At 38.6% G+C, this 19,693-nt stretch overlaps 1 protein-coding gene across 5 annotated transcripts in view; it reads right to left on the bottom strand.

Annotated features, from left to right (window-relative positions):
- The window catches only part of nell2b (neural EGFL like 2b), a 138,878-nt gene that overhangs the window by 38,694 nt on the left and 80,491 nt on the right, over positions 1-19,693 (bottom strand). The window lies entirely within an intron of this gene.

The raw sequence follows: 19,693 nt of genomic DNA, 5'->3' as shown, positions 1-19,693 counted from the left end.
CCAAACAAATGCTGCCAAACAGCAAAAGCACAGAGTATAAATATATATTTATAAATAAAAAAAGCAAAAGCACAGCGCTCAAAACTCTATTAAATACAGATATTCAGAGTCTTTCCTAATTTCTTCCTCTGTGCCCTTGATCTTTGTACCATCATAAAAGCCCATAGTAAATGTCCTGCGAGGAATATGTCAATGTGGTGACACTTCAATTACAAAGCCATTCAGCGTTTAAGAGGAACTGAGTGGTTCTTCGGCAGACCCGCCATTTACCACGCCGGTGACCGTGACACCCTTTCTGAATCGAATTCATCCGGCCTGTTTCTCTTCAAAAGATACATTCCTTTCGGCTGATTTTAAGCCACTGTACTTGTCGTTCTCTTTGTGCTGGCTGAAACAGCTTCAAGGCCACTCGCTGCATACAAGCTGAATACCGCGTCTGCGTGTCCTTGTGTGTTTGCGCATGCGTGCCAGACACACGCCTTTGTACTTTTGTAAAGCTGTTGCTGAGGTAAATCTTTTAAAGCAATCCTGAAATTTTCTATGGTTAACTTTGAGAGAACTACGACCTGAATCTCAGCAAATCATCTGTACTAATTAAAAATATATCATATTGCCGCAAAATGTACACAAGTGCACCACTGCAAACACCAACAGCAGTTTTTGGAGACCCTGTTCACTAGGGACGCTCATTCCTTCCATTATTAAATCAACTGCTATCTAATTATTTTGGGATGAAGTTATTATATTCAGAGAATACGGGCCCTATTTTAGTGGTTTCTAGGTAAAAAGGGGAAAAGTGTGTCTTGTGTGGCCCAAAACATGCAAAGCATGAACTAATTCTCTTAATTAGTATGTGTGTGTTTTGGGCGTGTGCTTGAGCATGTCACTTGCCATTCTCTTTAGGAGCCAGATGCCAAGATGACTAAGTTTTTTTTTTATATTTATTTCTGATTTTTCCCCATTTTTTTCTCCCAATTTGGCTATCCAACTGTCCCACCTCTTTGTGCGTCCCCATTACCAGTGGGGCCTGCACCCTCCAACACGTGTGAAGTCAATCAGCCCAATCAGCTGCTGATGAATCATTGCCTGAGCAAAGCACAGCGGAGGAAAGCACAGCGGCTAGGTTCCGATACATCCGCTCACAGATGCCTCGTGTCGCCCGGCGCCACCTTTGAGCTTGATGCAGACAATTGTGCTCCCAATTGGGCGCCGGCAGCTGATGGCAAATCTGCATGAGCGGGATTTGAAACTGCAACCTCCCGCTCATAGTGGCAGTGCAATAGACCGCTGGACCACGAAACCGACAAGCACATTCATGCTGTAAAAGTGGGCAAGCATGTCATTTACAGGAACAGCAACTTGGTAACAGCATTATCAAGATAGGAAAGAACATTTGACGGGTGACTGTTGTCAAGTTTTAATAAGTCAGTAGTGCACCTGTGTTTTCTGCTGCCAAGATACCAACACGCCAGAAATGTACCTGAAGACACCTCACTTCCAGACCAACACGACCATCAGCGTAGATGTATTTGTAAACTTTAAAACTATTTCAACAGCGCAGATGAAAAGGCATGAAAATAGACAGTTTGCAAGGTGTAAGGCAGGAATGAGCATTGTGACGCACCTTGCGCAGGGTGTAAGACAGGGCCCAGTCATTATACTGAGGCACTAAGTAGTTGCTTTGAAATTCAAGTCATCACATTGAAGTACTCTATCATTATTTTGAAATATAAGTCATTATTATAGTAAGCTATTAAGGCTTTTATTAGGTTATTAAATCATTATTTTTAGATATGTAATTGCTTTAAGATATTAAGTCATTATTTTAAGATACTATTTCTTTATTTTAAGATATTTAGTCATTATTTTAAAATACTAAGTCACTATTTTGAGATACTATCTCATTAATGTAAGATACAAAACTAAGCATGTACAGTAAATATACCATATTAAGGCGCGTTAAGCGACAAAAGTAAGGAACAGGTGTGTTGCCATGTTTTCCTTCTAATTCTGCAGGTCAGGTAGTGGGAAAATTGAGTAAAGCTAAGTTAAGTAAACCAACATGTAAAAAAATAATAATAAATTATTTTAAAGTCAAACGAGCACTGGATGATAATCTACAAATTTCTCTTCTGAAAACTGCTTATTTGGGTAAGTTTACAGTAAGCTTAGATTTCCAGATTTACACTAAGGCTGGGAGCAGCAGCATTAGCGGATAACCGCTAGTGCAAGCAGGACGTAAATGCTGCCCGACAGCGCTACACTGAGGAACCCTGAGTGTTCCGGTAAGCCAGGGCAATATTAGCTTGGGGTTCGTCCCATGTAGCTTGTTTTAACACGGTAAACACACAGACTCCAGTCCAATAATATTAACCCCTGAACAACAAAAGAGCTAGCGCTTAGTGGGTAATTCTAATGCTGCTCCAGTAGTACTAGCCGGGGTTAGCAGCAGGCTACAGGCCGATAATATTCACATCTGAACGGCAAAAGAGCTAGCGCTTATTGTGGTTAGCGGGTAATGCTAATACTGCTGCAGTCCCGGTGCTACAGAACTAGACTGAATCTCCTGTGTAGCACTGTACTTCATCAGAGTGGCTTTACTGCTGCTTAAAACCTGACTGGTAAAATTACGGAAAATACGGTAATAGAAAACTAACAGGGACTTAGTAGCACATGGGCCTCAACTGGTCCACTTGAAAAGCACTGTTCACTTTAACAAGCAGTGTGTTTCCTTCTGTAGCAGAGAATTGCCATTGCCTCTTAAAGTCTTCACTCCTAGAATATCAAATCCCCCCTGAAACAGAGCGGAAAAAACAGCTGTGACAACAGTGCACAAATGACACTGAATAATAAACAAATCTAGGCGGTGTTACAGATGACATTTATTCATTTTCCTCCTTCAGTAGCCTCGTCTTAGACCCCTTCCCACTGCACACCTTTCCTCAAAGGAGAGGCTGGCATTTGCGCTGTCAGTAAGTGATAGGGACTATTGATTGGGTGTGCATTCTGAGGCAAGCCCCTGGAGCGAGTGCTGTCATGCAGTCTAGCCACTAATTTGTCAAGGAATGTCGCAGTAAGACAGCACAATGAATAATCTTCATCTTAATTCAACACTAAAGGAACAGAAGCCCACTGGACCCAGATCAGTGGAGATATTATGAAGTGGCTTAATCTCAAATATCAAGAGCAAGGTCTAAATATTATTACAGTTAAAGAGAAATACAGATACAGAAACATGAATAACAACATTCAATCTATGTCCCAATGCATTTTTTTTATATATAATATAGACAGAAATGTCCTAAGGAAATTACATGTATAAATGTGCACACAAAATAACTTTAAAATACATTTTATTATTAAGCATGGTGTCTTGTACACTGACCTAACTGCAAAAGTAAAATATGCAATTAAAATATATATATATAAAAACTACTTAGAACACTGAAAAAATAGCATTTGTTACCAGTCCCCACTCTCTAATTATAAACTTTACCATAAAATATAATTATTCAAATCCATCAGAGCTGTATTTTTTTTCCCAAATATTTTTTTCATAATAAATCCATGATATTTAAGTTAAAATGCACATTTTAGTTGTATCCCTGGGTTTCACTCATTCCTGTTACCATAAAACATTACCCCATCTGAAACATCTACAAATCACATTTACAACAGGAAGTGACAAGTTGGTTCTTCTGAAGACTATGGGAAGACCAAAATTAAGTTTCCTCATTTGTGTTTTTGTATATTTGATCTTATTGTAACTGTGACTGAGAAGGTCAAACTCAACACTCTGTCCTGTTACCTAAATTAATGCTTAGATATTATTTGTTTATTTCTAAAATGCAAATTTTGGGAAAATCACTAGAATGTGCTCAGTGTCCTTGTGCTATTTAGCTATTTTTCATGTTTTTGGTAATTCTATGCTAAAAACGAATTCCTGTTACATTCATTCCTGTTACTGAAAACAATAAAGTAACAGGAATGAGTGCCAAAAATTAATAATTAGTGAACTTGCTTTTACAACAAGCAAATGGCACCTATTTGGTGGAATGGCCCTTATATATCCATTCATATGCTGCTATGTCCTAAAGGTTGTGCAAAGTTAGTGTTCCATATTTATTGTCCTGTGTGTTCATCCTGTGCCATGACTTTTGTAATCTTTCTTCCTGCTACTTTAAATTGTTTCAGTGAAACCACTTTATTTTTTAAATGTGCAGTTTAATAAATAAATGCACACTATGTAGTCCTATACATGCTACTGTGAGCTTAGTGGAATAACAATTGTATAGTGCTGTGTGTAAATTATGGTTAAATCTCAGAAGGCTTCCTATTCCCATTATATTGCATAACATAAGTCATGGAACTATGGCTTCTACACTCGGTGTACAGTGCCTTAAATGGCAAATATAACGTTGTGCATCATGTGTCTGCCTATAAAAGATCATAGGACTATTAGACATATAATGATTTCTATAAATAAAAAGAGAAACACTCTTTATTGCTGTGTATTAAGCTGTGTTGGTTTAATGCACTCCTTGCATGACACAAAACAGATTCATTTTGCAAATCCTTTTAAATGTTTTTGTGAAGTTCTGGGTTACACACCTCCAGTGAAAAGTGATCTCAATGCACGCACAGTGCACAAAACCTAACTTTTACATCAATAATAAGCAGAATACTAATTAAAACAACATTCCTGCTTGTGGACCTTTACAGCAGGAACCCACAGGTCACTTTCCTCTGCTGAGAAGCACAGAAACACTGCATTGTTAAAATATCAATTCGCCAAAGTCAGAGCGCATCTGACTCTTAAACGGAATGGCAAGTCACGCTGATTGGGTTATTGCATGTTATACCCAAAAAACACCCATGATTAATTAAGAGAATTAGAGTTTCGAGGTGCATGGAGTACTTTTCCCGTTGTTATGATAGCAAAGACACACTGGCTGATTGCTTGCCTAAAGATTGCTAAAATAGGGTCCTTAGAAACTGGAGAACACTAAAGAGGTCCAGTATAGGAAGAGATGGGACATCCAATTACCGAGGTTTGTGAGATTTAATATTCCCCAATCCAAAAAAAAACAAACAAAGAAAATAAAAAACTGAAAACCTCTGGAATATAATCAAGAGGACAATGGATGATCGCAAGCCATCAAACCAAGCTGAACTGCTTTAATTTATTTTGTACGGAGTGACAGAAAGTTATCCAAAATCAGTGTGTAAGATGGGTGGCAAGATGCATGAAAACTGTGATTAAAAATCAAGGTTATTCCAACAAATATTGATTTCTGAACTCTCAAAACTTTATGAATATTATTATTTCAGCCATTTCTCATTTTCTGTAAATAAATGCTCTAAATGACAATATTTTAATTTGGAATTTGGGAGAAATGTTGTCTGTAGTTTATAGAATAAAACAACAATGTTCATTTAACTCAAATATATACCTATAAATAGTAAAATCAGAGAAACTGAAGTGGTCTCAATTTTGTTCCAGAGCTGTATGTTAGAGAAGGCATTAGCACCACAGTGGAGAGCGCAGTTGGTGGTAATGATCATGAGTGGCAGTGTCTAGCTAGAATTCTAGAACTCTGAAAAAAAAAAGAAAAAAAAAAAAGAAAAAAAAATATATGCACATTTAATGCAGGACACCCTCACACATAATTAAAACATAGCACTGTGTGTAAACTATTGTATTCTGCAGGCCAGTGCACCAGTGTTTAGCTTTCATGGGACAGTACCACCCCCTCTTTAAAAATAAAAGAAAAGGGAGTTTTGTTACTTTTTAGTTTGTCTAGGTAAGACAAAAAGCCTTACACGCATAGACAAAGTCTGTCAAATGCAATGTAGATGCCTTCAGATGACAGGAGATTGATTATTCTTTTTAAAATATGAAATACGTCCTTGAGTATCGTTTCTTCTGCTCATAGAAAACAGAAATTATTTAGTAAACAAAACAGCACAATGGTCGATTACATGTGGCAAATGACTGGCACATCACATAAACAAAACCAGCGTCCTCTGCTTCTGTAAGTAGAGCCTCAGGGTCAAATCATTAGCATCAGTGAGTATTCTTCATAGAGTAAGTCCTCTTATTCCCTTGAATGTGAGAGCTGCCACCTCCCACACAGCTTTCCTTCATCGGCCCGGCTCTTCTTCTTCTTCTTCTTCTCCTCTCACTAATGAATGGATTCACACCTGCTGCTCCGTCTCTGCAGAGCTACTGCAGCCCTTGAGGATGCACAGGGCCTTTGTTGTGTCCCCAGTGTGTTTGTGTGTGTAGACTGTGTATACTGTACACTGACAGCCATCTCCTCAAAGGTTCAAAGGTCAGTTTCACACATACAACATTTGCATCACGTGATCTCCTGTGTTCTACATCATCTGCTGTCATGCTTTACACTGACTATATGATATGATCACTTAATTACACTGCCAAAGGTTAAAATAAGAGATACGTCAATACAGGGTTTAATATGATATGTTCAGGTTGCATAATAGGTCTGTCACAATCATTTTTAATAGGGGTGTCACAATTTCGATATTTAATCGAAACCGATCGAAATTATGTCATTGTCTCGAGCCTCGAAGTGAAAAAGAGGATCGACGATCCCACCCTCTACGCTACGCAAGCACGCACACTACGCAAATGGCGCAGCACACTGTAACCGACGCTCAAAGAGCAGACCTTTCTCCAGAAAATGTGGACATTCTTGTCTCCTTAAAGAAAAACTTGAAAATATAAAAATAACAGTTGTTTTGTCTAGCCTCAAATATGTTAATAGTTTTGGTACCTTAAGGAGCATCTTTCTCTCAGATAAAGTTAATAATATATCTTTATTAAAGAAAAAAACATGTAATTCTCAGGGACCTAAAAAAAGCCTTAAAGTCTTATTTTTCAGGACAGAGTTCAGTTTGTTAAGGCTCTAATTGTTCTATTATATTGTACATGACTGTTCCTGTATTTTTTTATTATTTATTTTATGTTGCACATTGCTGTTTTAATAGTGCACACTGCTGATACAAAAAAAGCCACTAGATGGAATTACATATATATCTTAATTAAATTATTTAAATTTGACCATTAGTGCCTTCTGTGGTGTATTACAGAACACTTGTATCACTTTGCATCACTTATATCAAGCCCACCTTTTGAAATAAGATATTGTAAATTTGATGAATCAAACCAATGACTGACCATAGACTGATCTAAAACTGGCAAAGGCCTCTCTGCTGTAAAAAAAAGAAAAAAGAAATCGAATCGTGACCCTAAAACTGGAAATAAAATCGAATCGAGGATTTAGAGAACTGTGACACCCCTATTTTTTAACAATATATTTTTCCAGAATTAAAAGTGTGGCTATCCACCTTCCAACACCTTTGCAGATGGATTGGTTTGTCCCAGAGTTTGTATCAATGGAGCTCTCTGGAGATGAGCTCTGTCTTTGTTTTTGTCTTCCCCTTCACCACATTGTCTTATTTGATTTTGCTTGTCTCTCAAACAATAATGCAAAAAAAAAAAAAGGTTAAAAATAGAATTAAAAAAAGGAAATGTTCCGTTAAAAAAAAATCATATAGATATCATGATAAGCCTAGTACATGCTGATGTAGTAAAATATCTTTTCGTCATATAAAATAATGTATGTTCTGAACATTAGATCAGAAGGAATTTACATTAAATGACTGTGAAAACTTTTTCAGATTGCACAGTGTTTATATCCATACAGTGCCTTGCAAAGTTTTTCGCCCCAAACTTTTGCCACATTTCAGGCTTCAAACATAAAGGTATGAAATTGTAATTTTTTGTGAAGAATCAACAACAAGTGGGACACTATCGTGAAATGGAACGAAATTTATTGGATATTTTAAACTTTTTTAAGAAATAAAAAACTGAAAATTGGTGCGTCACTCCAGACGTTCAGTGAGGATCTCTAAATGATCCAATGTTGACCTAAATGACTGATAATGATGATGAATAGAATCCACCTGTGTGTAATCAAGTCTCTGTATAAATGTACCTGCTCTGTGATAGCTTTAGAGTTCTGTTTAAAGCGCATAGAGAGAGCATCATAAAGACCAAGGAACACACCATGCAGTTCCGAGATACTGTTGTGAAGAAGTTTAAAGCCGGATTTGGAAACAAAAAGATTTCCCAAGCTTTAAAACATCTCAAGGAGCACTGTGCAAGAGATCATATTGAAATGGAAGGAGTATCAGACCACTACAAATCTACCAAGACCCGGCCGTCCCTCTAAACTTTCAGCTCCAACAAGGAGAAGACTGATCAGAGATGCAGCCAAGAGGCCCATGATCACTCTGGATGAACTGCAGAGATCTACAGCTGAGGTAGGAGTCTCTGTCCATAGGACAACAATCAGTCACACACAGCACAAATCTGCCCTTAATGAAAAAGTGGCAAGAAGAAAGATATTTCTCAAAAGATATCCTTAAAAAAGTCTCGTTTAAAGTTTGCCACACGCCACCTGGGAGACACACCAAACATGTGGAAGAAGGTGTTCTGGTCAGATAAAACCAAAATCGAACTTTTTGGCAACAATGCAAAAGGTTATGTTTGGCGTAAAAGCAAAACAGCTCATTACCCTGAACACACCATCTCCATGTCAAACATGGTGGTGGCAGCATCATGATTTGAGCCTGCTTTTCTTCAGCAGGGACAGAAAAGATGGCTAAAATGGATGGGAAGATGGATGGAGCCAAATACAGGACCATTCTGGAAGGAAACCTGAGACTGGGACTGAGACTTATCTTCCAACAAGACAATGATCCAAAACATAAAGCAAAATCTACAATGAAATGATTCACAAATAAACATATCCAGGTGTTAGAATGACCAAGTCAAGGTCCAGACCTGAATCCAATCGAGAATCTGTGGAAAGAGCTGAAAACTGCTGTTCACAAACCAATGCTCTCCATCCAACCTCACTGAGCTCCAGCTGTTTTGTAAGGAAGAATGAGGCAAAAATTTCAGTCTCTCGATGTGCAAAACTGATATATAGAAATACCCCAATGACTTGCAGCTGTAATCACAGCAAAAGGTGGCGCTACAAAGTATTAACGCAAGGGGGATGGATATTGCATGCGCCACTTTTCAGTTTTTTATTTCTTTTTTTTTCCCATTTCTTGGTTCTTATACATCAGCTCACAGACACCCTGTGCTGCAGACATCATCCTAGGACTGATGTTGGGAGAGAGCGCCATCTACCCACCCGGAGTGAGCAGGGTCAATTGTGCTCCCTCTGAGCGCCAGCAGCTTGATGGCAAAGCTGCATGAGCTGGGGTTCGAACCTGCGACCTCCCGCTCATAGTGGCAGCGCTTTAGACCACTGGACCACTCGGCACCGGCCTTTTTATTTCTAAAAAAGGTTTAAAATACCCAAAAAATGTTGTTCCACTTCACGATTGTGTCCCACTTGTTGATTATTCACAAAAAATAACAATTCCATATCTTTATGTTTGAAGCCTGAAATGTGGCAAAAGGTTAAAAAGTCAAGACATTTATACCATGTCAAAACAGAAAAAACAAAACAAAAAAAAAAACAATCTGTGCTAATATGCTGCTGTGAGAAACAGCCACGGATCAGATACTCAGAACCGCAGGATAATGACTTCTTTTAACCCTGTTTTCGCTTCAAGCTAAAACTAACCACTGCAGATCTGAAGACGAAGTTTAGCTTTATGAACTCAAAGCTTGGGTTCACATTGTTGCCAAGTTGTTAGTTGCTAAGCATCCTACACTAATCGCAAAATAAGAATGCAAGATGTGGAGCAGAGATTCATCTACTGTACTGGAGCATTTATTCTGGACTGAAACAAGATGGGTCTGCCTATATTAATATACAGTGGTGCTTCAAAGTTTTAAGAAGATAAAGAGACTAAATATTATACTTGTTCATTTATTTATTGGGAAAAATGATCATATATTACATATTAGTGAGACACAAAAGTATGTGAATCTTTGCTCTCAGTATCTGATGTGACCCTCCTTTGCAGCAATAACTGCAACAAAATGTTTTTGGTCTGTTGGCTTGAGAAGGAATTTTAACCCATTTCTCCTTCCAGAACAGCTCTGGGTTTCCTTACATTAACTGCTCACTTCAGGTCCTTCCACACCATTTTAATTGGATTAAGGTCAGGACTTTGACTTGGCCATTCCAAAACATTAACCTTATTCTTCTTAAAGCATTCTTTGTTAGAAGAACTTGCTGCAAGACCCACCTTCTCTTGAGATTCATTTCATAGACAGATGTTCTGACATTACTCTTTAGAAGTTTCTAATATAATTTAAAATTCATTGTTGCATCCATGATGCAAACCTTTCTGTACAGATGCAGCAAAACAGGCCCAAACCATGATACTACCACCACCATGTTTTACATAAAGGATAAGGTTCTTATGCTGGAATTCAGTGTTTTTCTTTCTCGAAAACTAACACTTTTCATTTGAACCAAAATGTTATACTTTGTTCTGATCACTGCACAAAAGCCTTCTGGCTTGTCCACCTGATCTTAAGCAGACTGTAATGAACAGCAATGTTTTTTTGGAGAGCAGTGGCTTTCTTCTTGCAGTTCTGCCATGCACACCATTGTTGTTTATTTTTCTCTCGAAGGTGGACTTATTAACATTAACATTAGCCAGTGTAAAAGAGGCCTTCAGCTGCTTTGTAATTACTCTGGGGTCCTTTGATTCCTCGCCGACTAGTACATGCCTAGAGTGATATTTAGAGTGATATTTGTAGGACAACCACTCCAGGGGAGGGAAACAATGATCTTGAATTTAATTCATTTGTACACAATCTGTACAGATAGTTTTGTAACCATATACAGCCTGATATTAATCAACAACTCTTTTTCTGAGGTCTTCAGAAATCTCCACTGTTTGTGCCATGATACACTATAAAGCAGATGTCCGAAGGTTTGGGGATTTAGTGTCCTCTCTGGTGAGAATCGGTAGCTGCACAGAGCATGCAGAAGAATCATATTAAACTGGGCGGGTGTGATGTGGTCTTCTTTCAGAGCGAATGAATCCGATTGTTATGTTCAGTCAGAGAGAGAGAGAGAGAGAGAGAGAGCACGTTCAGTCAGAAACTTCACTTTAACTACACACTTTGTTTTTACTATGAGTGAATGAACTACTGAAGTAGCTTCTGAAGTCCCCAATGCTCCACCAGCCGCTCGCATTCAGTACTCAGTACTTTTACGTGTGACACAAGAACATAAAGACGCGTGACGTGGCCAGAAGAACCCCCACTAAAAGAGACCTGACACCCCAGTTTTTAGAATGAACATATTAGGCTTAGCAGGGACGGTCATTCCAGCACACTGGTACTATACTGCTTTTAGTTTAGAAACAAAATAATACAGACTGCCACTTTAACAAACATTCGTTGTGAAGAGCAGACTGTCAACTGATCTGTAAAATGACCTTCAAACGAACTGCTAATCCTAAAGTTTCACATACTTTTGCCACTCACAAGTGCGTAATATTGGATCAGTTTCATCAATAAATAACTAAGTATAATATTTTTGTTGCATTTGTTTAACTGGATTCTCTTTATCTACTTTTAGAGCATGTAGGAAAATCTGATTATGTATTAGGTCATAATTAAGCAAAAATACAGAAAATCCTAAATGTTCACCCCTGTATAACCAATCAAAAGTCTCACATTTTAAACAGGGGAGAGATAGGTGGAAATGGGAAGGAATGAGGCTTAATACTTTCTTTAAAATAGACTTACTTTCTCCGAGCTGAAATCCGTCAGTGAAGCAGACTGCTAATAAATGTTTTATAGTCAGGATTGTGTCTGAGATGTGAGCGCACGCAGTACGCAGACACTGATGTATTGAAGCAACAGTTTCAGCAGAGATAAAAGACTTTGGCTTTCAAGAAGATGGAACATTTCTAAGAAACTTTCTCTCCAGACAGAAGACTGAATTTTCATTTTCACTCCAAATCTCAATCCAGCAGAAACAGTGGAAATCAGTGCAAGGAACCACAGGATGAGCTCTGTTGATAATCCAGTACACAATCAACCTATACTTTCAACAACTATAAGACATAAAAACAACAGTTCTTAACAGCATGCTTGGTGGTATTGGTTTTGTACTCAGAACACAGGATTTTAAATCAGCTCATTATCAGTTTTTATCAGAATAATCTTCTTATGCCTGTGTAGAGATCATGACATACAACAATGGATTGCTACCCACTAGGGGTGTAACGGTACATGTTTTCTTTACGTCACTGTATGGAGGTCACGGTTTGATTCTCGTAAACGCACGCAGAACACACCTTACAGGCAGTCTGTAGAACAAACTAATGTTCACAGGAGTGTTGGACCCGCTGCTGTGCTGAAATCGCACGTTTTTCAGTGTAACCGCAGGGTTAGGTGCTTGTACTCTCTCTCACTCTCTCTTTCCCTTTCTTGCACTCATTTGGGCTGTGTCTCTCTCTCTTTCTCATGCTCACTTTCTCTTTCTCTCTCTTTCTAGTAATTTGTTTAGTTTAAGTAGTGTAGTTTAAGTAGTTAAAGTAATGCTGTTTTTTTTTGTTCTTAATAAAGTGCCACAATCAGGCTCAGATTTAAAAGATGGAGCCTTTCATGATGACAGTAGGAGAGAACCCTGGTTTCAAGCATTTAATAAAAGAGCTCGAGCCCTGTTACAACATTCCAACCCAAAAAAAAAAAAACATGGTTATAATGATGTTCCATTTTTATTATGAGGTTAAGAAAGGTAAGGCTATACAGAATGCCCAGCCTCTTTATTTTTTCCACCAACAGTACCGGAAACTTATCTATGCAACGTTTTTCAGTTAATCAATTCACTTCATACAATATGAGATGAATAAATGAGTGATTACAGGGCAAACAAAAGCTTTCTTGGCTGCCCTTGTGGTCTGTAGGGGGAACACCATACTTGCAAGTTCAGGAGACCTCAGGCATCGCCAAGTCAGCCCTGCTTTACAGCAAATACTACAGAGACACACCCCCAGCAGAGAGAGAGAGGCAGCTAGCAGCTGTAAAATCATGATTGCGAGAGCGAAAAAGCTGATTGTGGGATGATTTCTCTCTTTCTGTGACTGTATGTGCTTTTACTAGGGTAGTAATTTTTTGTAAAGATGTTTTTTCATCTATTTTTATGAATGTGAATTGTTTGAAAAAGAAAGCTTAGTGGCTAGTGGAGATGTTAAGATGGCATAGATCAATGTATGCCTGGACAATAATTCGATACAGGTATTTATCGCAATAAAAATGGTTTCAATAACGGCAATATCATTTTTGAGGTATTTCTATATGTATTATTTACCAAATCTGTCATGGACAGGCGTTTTTCACTGCTGTCAGTTACATACATTTAAGCAGAGCTGAACACAATCAGCCTCCGTAGCCGGGCTACGTCAGTGCATGATGACAATCACACAGGCACGTAGACAGATAGGTTAAGCTAGTTTTGGCTCCGATCAGCTTGGCTCGAGTGCAAGAGATTTTAGATGCAGAATGAGTGCCCCTGAAGCTTCCACAAGTGATTAAGCAGAAGAGAAGAGATGAGGGAAGCAGGCCTAATTCAGTGGTTCGATCAGCTTCAGACTTCAGTTTGCTGCAGATTGTGCCGGAGAGTGGAGCCGACTAGCAGCGGTAATACATCTAATCTGTTCCACCACCTCAAGCAGTTTCACTACATACAATATTTTCCTTATTCTGGCGGAAGCACTTTTGTAGTTTATATTGTAACTAAGTTATTTATAGTTGATGAAGCCTATAGGTTTGTTTATTTGACGGGGATATCATGTTCCTTTTAGGTATATAAAGGCTTCTTGTATTCTTTATCCTGGTTGAAATACTTTTGTTTTAATCTAATAAATGTGTTTACAAAAGAATAAAAAGCTCTGCCTCTGCTGCAAATTAAAGTTTTTTTATATTGGTAATATGTATATAGGTTAAAGGATTATGTTTGACAGGGATGTCATGTTTTTATTTTACTATATGCAAATAAAAGTGAGCATTGATTCATTTTGACCATTTTTATTTCTGAAGTATTATATAGTTCTTGTGAGAGGAGGCTTTAAAGACTTAAATTAAAATTTCAGACAGTAGTAGGTACGTACCTCCATTAAAGCGATTCTTAGCAGTTTTTCTAAGGCCTTCAAAGTATATTTACATCAATATTGAAATTATATCGTATCGACCGAAATTAAGGAATATATCGCAATACAAATTTTGGCCATATCATCCAGCACTCATTCAATAGTTAGCTTGCTGGCTAGACATTTGCTTGCTATTTGCTATTTGGCAAACTTGCTTCATAAGTGAAGTTCAGTCCAGGTATGTTTATTTACTTTACTATATAGTCCATTTTTTGGCAGAGATTTAGTTTGAAGTGTGTTTTACTATCCAAGAAAACGATCCTGCAACTTTGGATTTCTCCTCAGCTTTCAGTTATGAATTTCTGGATCTCTAGCTTACAAAATAGTTAGAATAGAATATTTAACAGCTAAAATTAACAAAGCAAAATTTTTAGTTAGTAACTGGGAGACTTTTTATGAGTCTGTCATGCCTGACTGTAAACAGGCAGAGAGAAAATAAGAGACACTGCTGGGATGTAGAACGAAGCAGTAACATTTATTGAAATAAACAACAAAATAAACAATATAAAAGAGGACTAGAGCAACACACTAAAGTAGGGCAAAACTGAAAACAAATAAACACTGACAAAGTAAACAGGACTGGGCCAAAAGAAACAGGGACTAAGGAATAAGTGGAACGGCCAAAACAATAAAACCAGGAAGTAGTAAGGGGAATGGGGAAAAACAAAGGGAGCACTAGACTACAAAATAGCAAACAGAAAACTACTAAGCAGAGCTTAGGAAAATGGCTAGACTAAGAAAGTAAACAGGGCAAACAAACAAAACAAGAAATAAAACAGGGATACTTAGGCCGGGAGGAGTCCAAGGAAAAAACAGGAACTAGGGAAGACAGGCTTGGGAGATAGAACGCTTTGTAGAGTAGCAAACAGGCTGGAACCACAAGGAAACACAGACCATGAGAGCGACCAATACTCGGCAACAGCAGAGAGGAGCAGCGTGCTTATAAGCAACTCTGCCCAAGTGAAGCTGATCTCTAATCAGGGCTGGATGACTGCATGAGCGTGCCCTGATTAGAGGAAGTCCATATATGGGCATGGAGTGCCTCTCAGAGTGTGTGTGTGTGTGTGTGTGTGTGTGTGTGTGTGTGTGTGTGTGTGTGTGTGTGTGTGTGTGCTCTAATTAGGGGAAGTCCTTATTTGGGCATAGGGTGCTTGGCTTGGCTGGACGGGCCTGACACTATCCAGAATTGTGTAGCTCTTTGAGTTTTGAACATTTTCTTATTTGATGGCTCTTTAGTATTACATCTTGGATTTTATAGTGTTAAATTTACTGTATGTGGTTGTCTGCTCCCCTTTCCCCACCCCTGTTATTGAAAACGTTTGTAAAACAAATAAAAAATTGATCACAAAAAAAGTGTGTTTTACTATGAGCGGCATAAATCAAAAAACAGTTCAAGATCTAGTCGCGTTGGTCAGCCATATTTTCTATAGTTTGCTTTCAGCCATTTAATCTACGAACCCTTTTCTGTGAAGTTCTTCAGGCTGTTGTACTCAAACCAATGGTTAGTGCGCCTTTATGAAAGTGAACATTTTCTCTGGTGGTCTGTCTACCAGAGAAAGTTAATCAATGCACTTCATACTGTTTGAGACAAATAAATAAGCGACTAAAGGGTGAACATAGGTTCTCTCAGCTGCTCTTGTGGTCTGTGGGAGGAAAAAAAAAAACACACACACTTGCAAGTTCAGGAGCCCTTGGGCATCACGAGAGTCAGCCCTGCTTTACAGCAAATACTACATAGACACACCCACAAAAGAGAGGGAAAGGCAGGCTAGTTGCTAGCAGCTGTAAAATCACGATGGCTAGAGCGAAAAGGATGATTGTGAGATGACTTTGGGATAATGCGTCTCTTTCTTTTAACCCTCCAATACAAAAAACACAAACCCTATTCCATTATATTCATTAGTCTGTTATACTCAAAACAATCACGTATGGCTAGGACGAGGAACCGGAGGAACTGCAGCACATCTTTATGACAGTAAACATTTTCTCCCAGCCTGTAGGGGGAGCCTCATTCTTAAAAAAAAAGAAAAAAAAAAAAAAACATCCAAGGGTCGCATAATGTGCATTTAATTTTTTTTTAAGTGGCTTTATAATTACTCTGACTGTAACAGCATGACAGCTGTAACCTGGAGAGGTTTGTGGTGTAAATATCTTGGTTAAAATGCACAAAAAGCCTCCTCCTCTGCATAGTTTAAAAATACTAATTACACATCTCTGAATAAATAAGAGACAGGAAACTCTTCAGAATACAAATACCAAAAAACGCATCTTTACAAGCTTAAACAAGCAGAGTGCGAGCTCTTTTTAGCTGTTCGGTATTTACACCATTATTCTGCTTCCTGGGGGACTTGCTTAACTACACAGAGCAATCCCGCTTCCAAAGACGCCCTCATTAAAGTTTGATAGAGGTAGCTTTCCATTATGATGCTTTATAGGAACAAAAGCATCCCTAAATTCCGGCATTCCTAAGAGAACTGGGCTTATTGCACTCAAACCTGATTGGCCTCGGGGACTCAGTGTGTTTGCTTGTCTACGGTACAAACAAAAGCATTGTCCAGCACGTGTGTAGAAATGTCTTCCTTAAGAGAAAAGGGGGGGGATTTAGCCATGGGTGTTTAACCCTGGGGGACCTGCGGTAATTGGGTTTTCTTTATGGGCAGAATTTCTGTTAAGGATCTAAGGCGCTCCTTGGGGTTTTTACATGGGCCAATCTCCTCAGCTTTAAAGCCTGGGGTATTAAAGGCACTGCGAATTCCCACTCCCTCGCTCTCATTTCCTACAGCATCATAATGAGAAAAAAAAAAGAGAGAGAGAGAGAGAGAGAGAGAGAGAGAGAGAGAGAGAGACTTTTCCTCCAGCTACTTTTATTCACATGCTGTCTCTGCGTGAGGGGAACATTTGATAGAGAAGATAACACTAGATGCTTTTCATTAAGTGCACATGTGGAATAACAATAATGGTCCTCTAAAATGTGTTCCTTTCTTCACCTGCAAATGTAAGACCTAGTGAAACTAATGGATTGCTTTTTCTATCCTAATCTGAACACGGGTATTATCCGCGTCTCCAACAAGCACAGAACATTTTCTACAATTGCCAAAGAGGCTCCCTGACAAAGGGAGAGTGTTTAATAATGGAATCTCTTTAAATGGAGAGAAAGAGAGGTTTTAGCAGGACACAGGTTTGTCTAATCGGTCCGTTCAGCTTTTAAAAACGTTATAAATGTTTTATTTGGACACTTCAATATTCTGACATTTCTCTAACAAGTTGCGCAGATAGGATTCATTAAGAGACATGAGGCAGAACTGCATTTATCGCCAAAGACAAGAACACACTGTGAAATACACACACACACACACACACACACACACACACACACAGAAAGAGAAAGAGAGAGAGAGAGAGAGAGACGAGGAGTATCTGTCACTTTCAGTGTCACTCTCAGTTCTCTCCAAGAACACCAGAATTACACAACCAGCGTGATACACAGCCAATCACACTCCAGCATTTTACATCCTTCTCACAATATCTCTAACACTCTCTGTTTTCTCCAATTTATATTTTTATCTGTCTATCCCTCTATGCCTATCTGCCTATCTTTCTCCATCGATCTGCTTCTCTGTGTACCCATCTGTTTATCTGTTAGTCTTTCTCTTTCATTTATTGTCTGTGAGTCCATCCATCCATCCATCCATCCATTAGAAAAGCTACCATTTAAAAATCACCTCTGACCGTATTTTTTACACTATAAGGTGCATTTAAATGCCTGTAATTTTCCCAAAAAACATTAGTGCACCGTATAATCTGGTGCGCCTTATGTATGAATTTTACCAGTCAGGTTGTAAGGAGCAGTAAAGCCACTCCACTGAAGTACAGCATTATACAGGAGTTTCAGTTTAGTTCTCCAGCACCGAGAGATTTCAGACTGAAGTAGTATTAGCATTAGCCGCTAACCGTGCTAAACACTTGCTGTTCAGTGGTGAGTATTATCGGTCTGTAGTCTGCGTGTTTACCTTGTTAAAACAAGCTACGTAAGACAAACTGCTACCTTGACTTTAAAAGAAAATGTTTTTTTTTGAATTTCAGTTTTGTTTACTTAACTTGGCCATCCAGTGATGAGACCTGCTGAATTGGAAAAAAGAAAACATGGGGACACCCCTGTTACTTACTAGTGCCGCTTAAAATGCACCTTATAATTTGGTGCGCCTTATGTATGAAAATAAATCAGAAAATAGATGTTTATCGATGGAGCGGCTTATAATACGGTGTGCCTTATAGTGCCAAAAATATGGTACATTCTGTCTGTATATCTATATTTCTTTATTTATCCACCTTTTAATCTGATGGTCTGTCTATCTATCCACATGTGCTTCTCTTATATCTATACCTTTATCCATCAACCATTTAATCTGCTATCTATTTTTTAGATGTATACTCCTCTTCACTCTTTCTTGCTCTTGTCACTCACACGTAGTGGTGGGTGAGTGGGTGTTGTCCCGCTAGTTGAAATGCTGCTAAAGACTCCAGCCAGGTGCCCCACTGTGACAGAGTTATGCAATGGCCAGTAGCCGCATGTATACACACACACACACACACACACACACACACACACACACACACACACACACACACACACACACACACAGCATCCCACATGATCAAAGAATGAAAATAAGTGCTTGTACCTCTATGTTGATGCCTTTATAATGTGCTCTACTTCCACTGTGTGTTTGGCTGTGAGCACCGAGGTCGTAATACCACATATCCTTTTTTTCCCACGCAATCTAAATCTAGAGTATCAGCTAATGATGACGAGAGCCAGTGATAAGATTTAATATAATATTTATACTAGGCTGTTCAGATTGGTGCAGACATCTAAGCATTAAAATGATTTTTATAGGTTTTAATCCCTCATAAAGTCCAAGTACTCTACGTACAACATGCAGTGGCTTCCAACTGGACAGTTGATCACCCTTGGAGAAGAACGGTAAGTACCTGGTAACTGGTAGTTACCGTAGCCTGGAAAAGTGTTTTTACCCCTTAAATTCTTAGACCAATGGAAATTGGCCATAATTGTGGAAAATGATACATGGTTAACATTTTAATATAATAAAAAACTGAAAAGTGTGACATGCAAAAGTATTCAACCCTGAAACCCTTAAATAAAATGAAGTAAAATTAATTCCCCTCAGAAGTCACTTAATTAGTCAATAGAGTGCAGCTGTGTGTAATTTTAGTCTCACCTGTTCTGTAAAGGCCTCAGTGGTTTCTTAGGGCATTTTCACACCTTTAGTTCGTTTCTCTGGTCCGAATCAGTTAAAGAGTTCTTTACTTGGAGCGTTTTCTCGCTCTGTTCGGTCTGGTTTCACAAAGGCCTAATTGTAAACGCACCAAAATGCGCACCAATAAACCACGCAAGCAGCCTGTGTCCTCTGATTGGTCAGAGCTGTCTGACACGGGAGTATGTTAAATATAAATATACGAAATATAAATACAGCGAGAAGATTTTGTGTTCCAGCGCAAATAT

This window comes from Astyanax mexicanus, chromosome 2 (genome assembly GCF_023375975.1).
Source record: "Astyanax mexicanus isolate ESR-SI-001 chromosome 2, AstMex3_surface, whole genome shotgun sequence".
Taxonomy (NCBI): Eukaryota; Metazoa; Chordata; class Actinopteri; order Characiformes; family Acestrorhamphidae; genus Astyanax; species Astyanax mexicanus.
The sequence above is the reverse complement of the archived record's forward strand: the minus strand, read 5'-3'. Positions and strand labels throughout refer to the sequence as shown.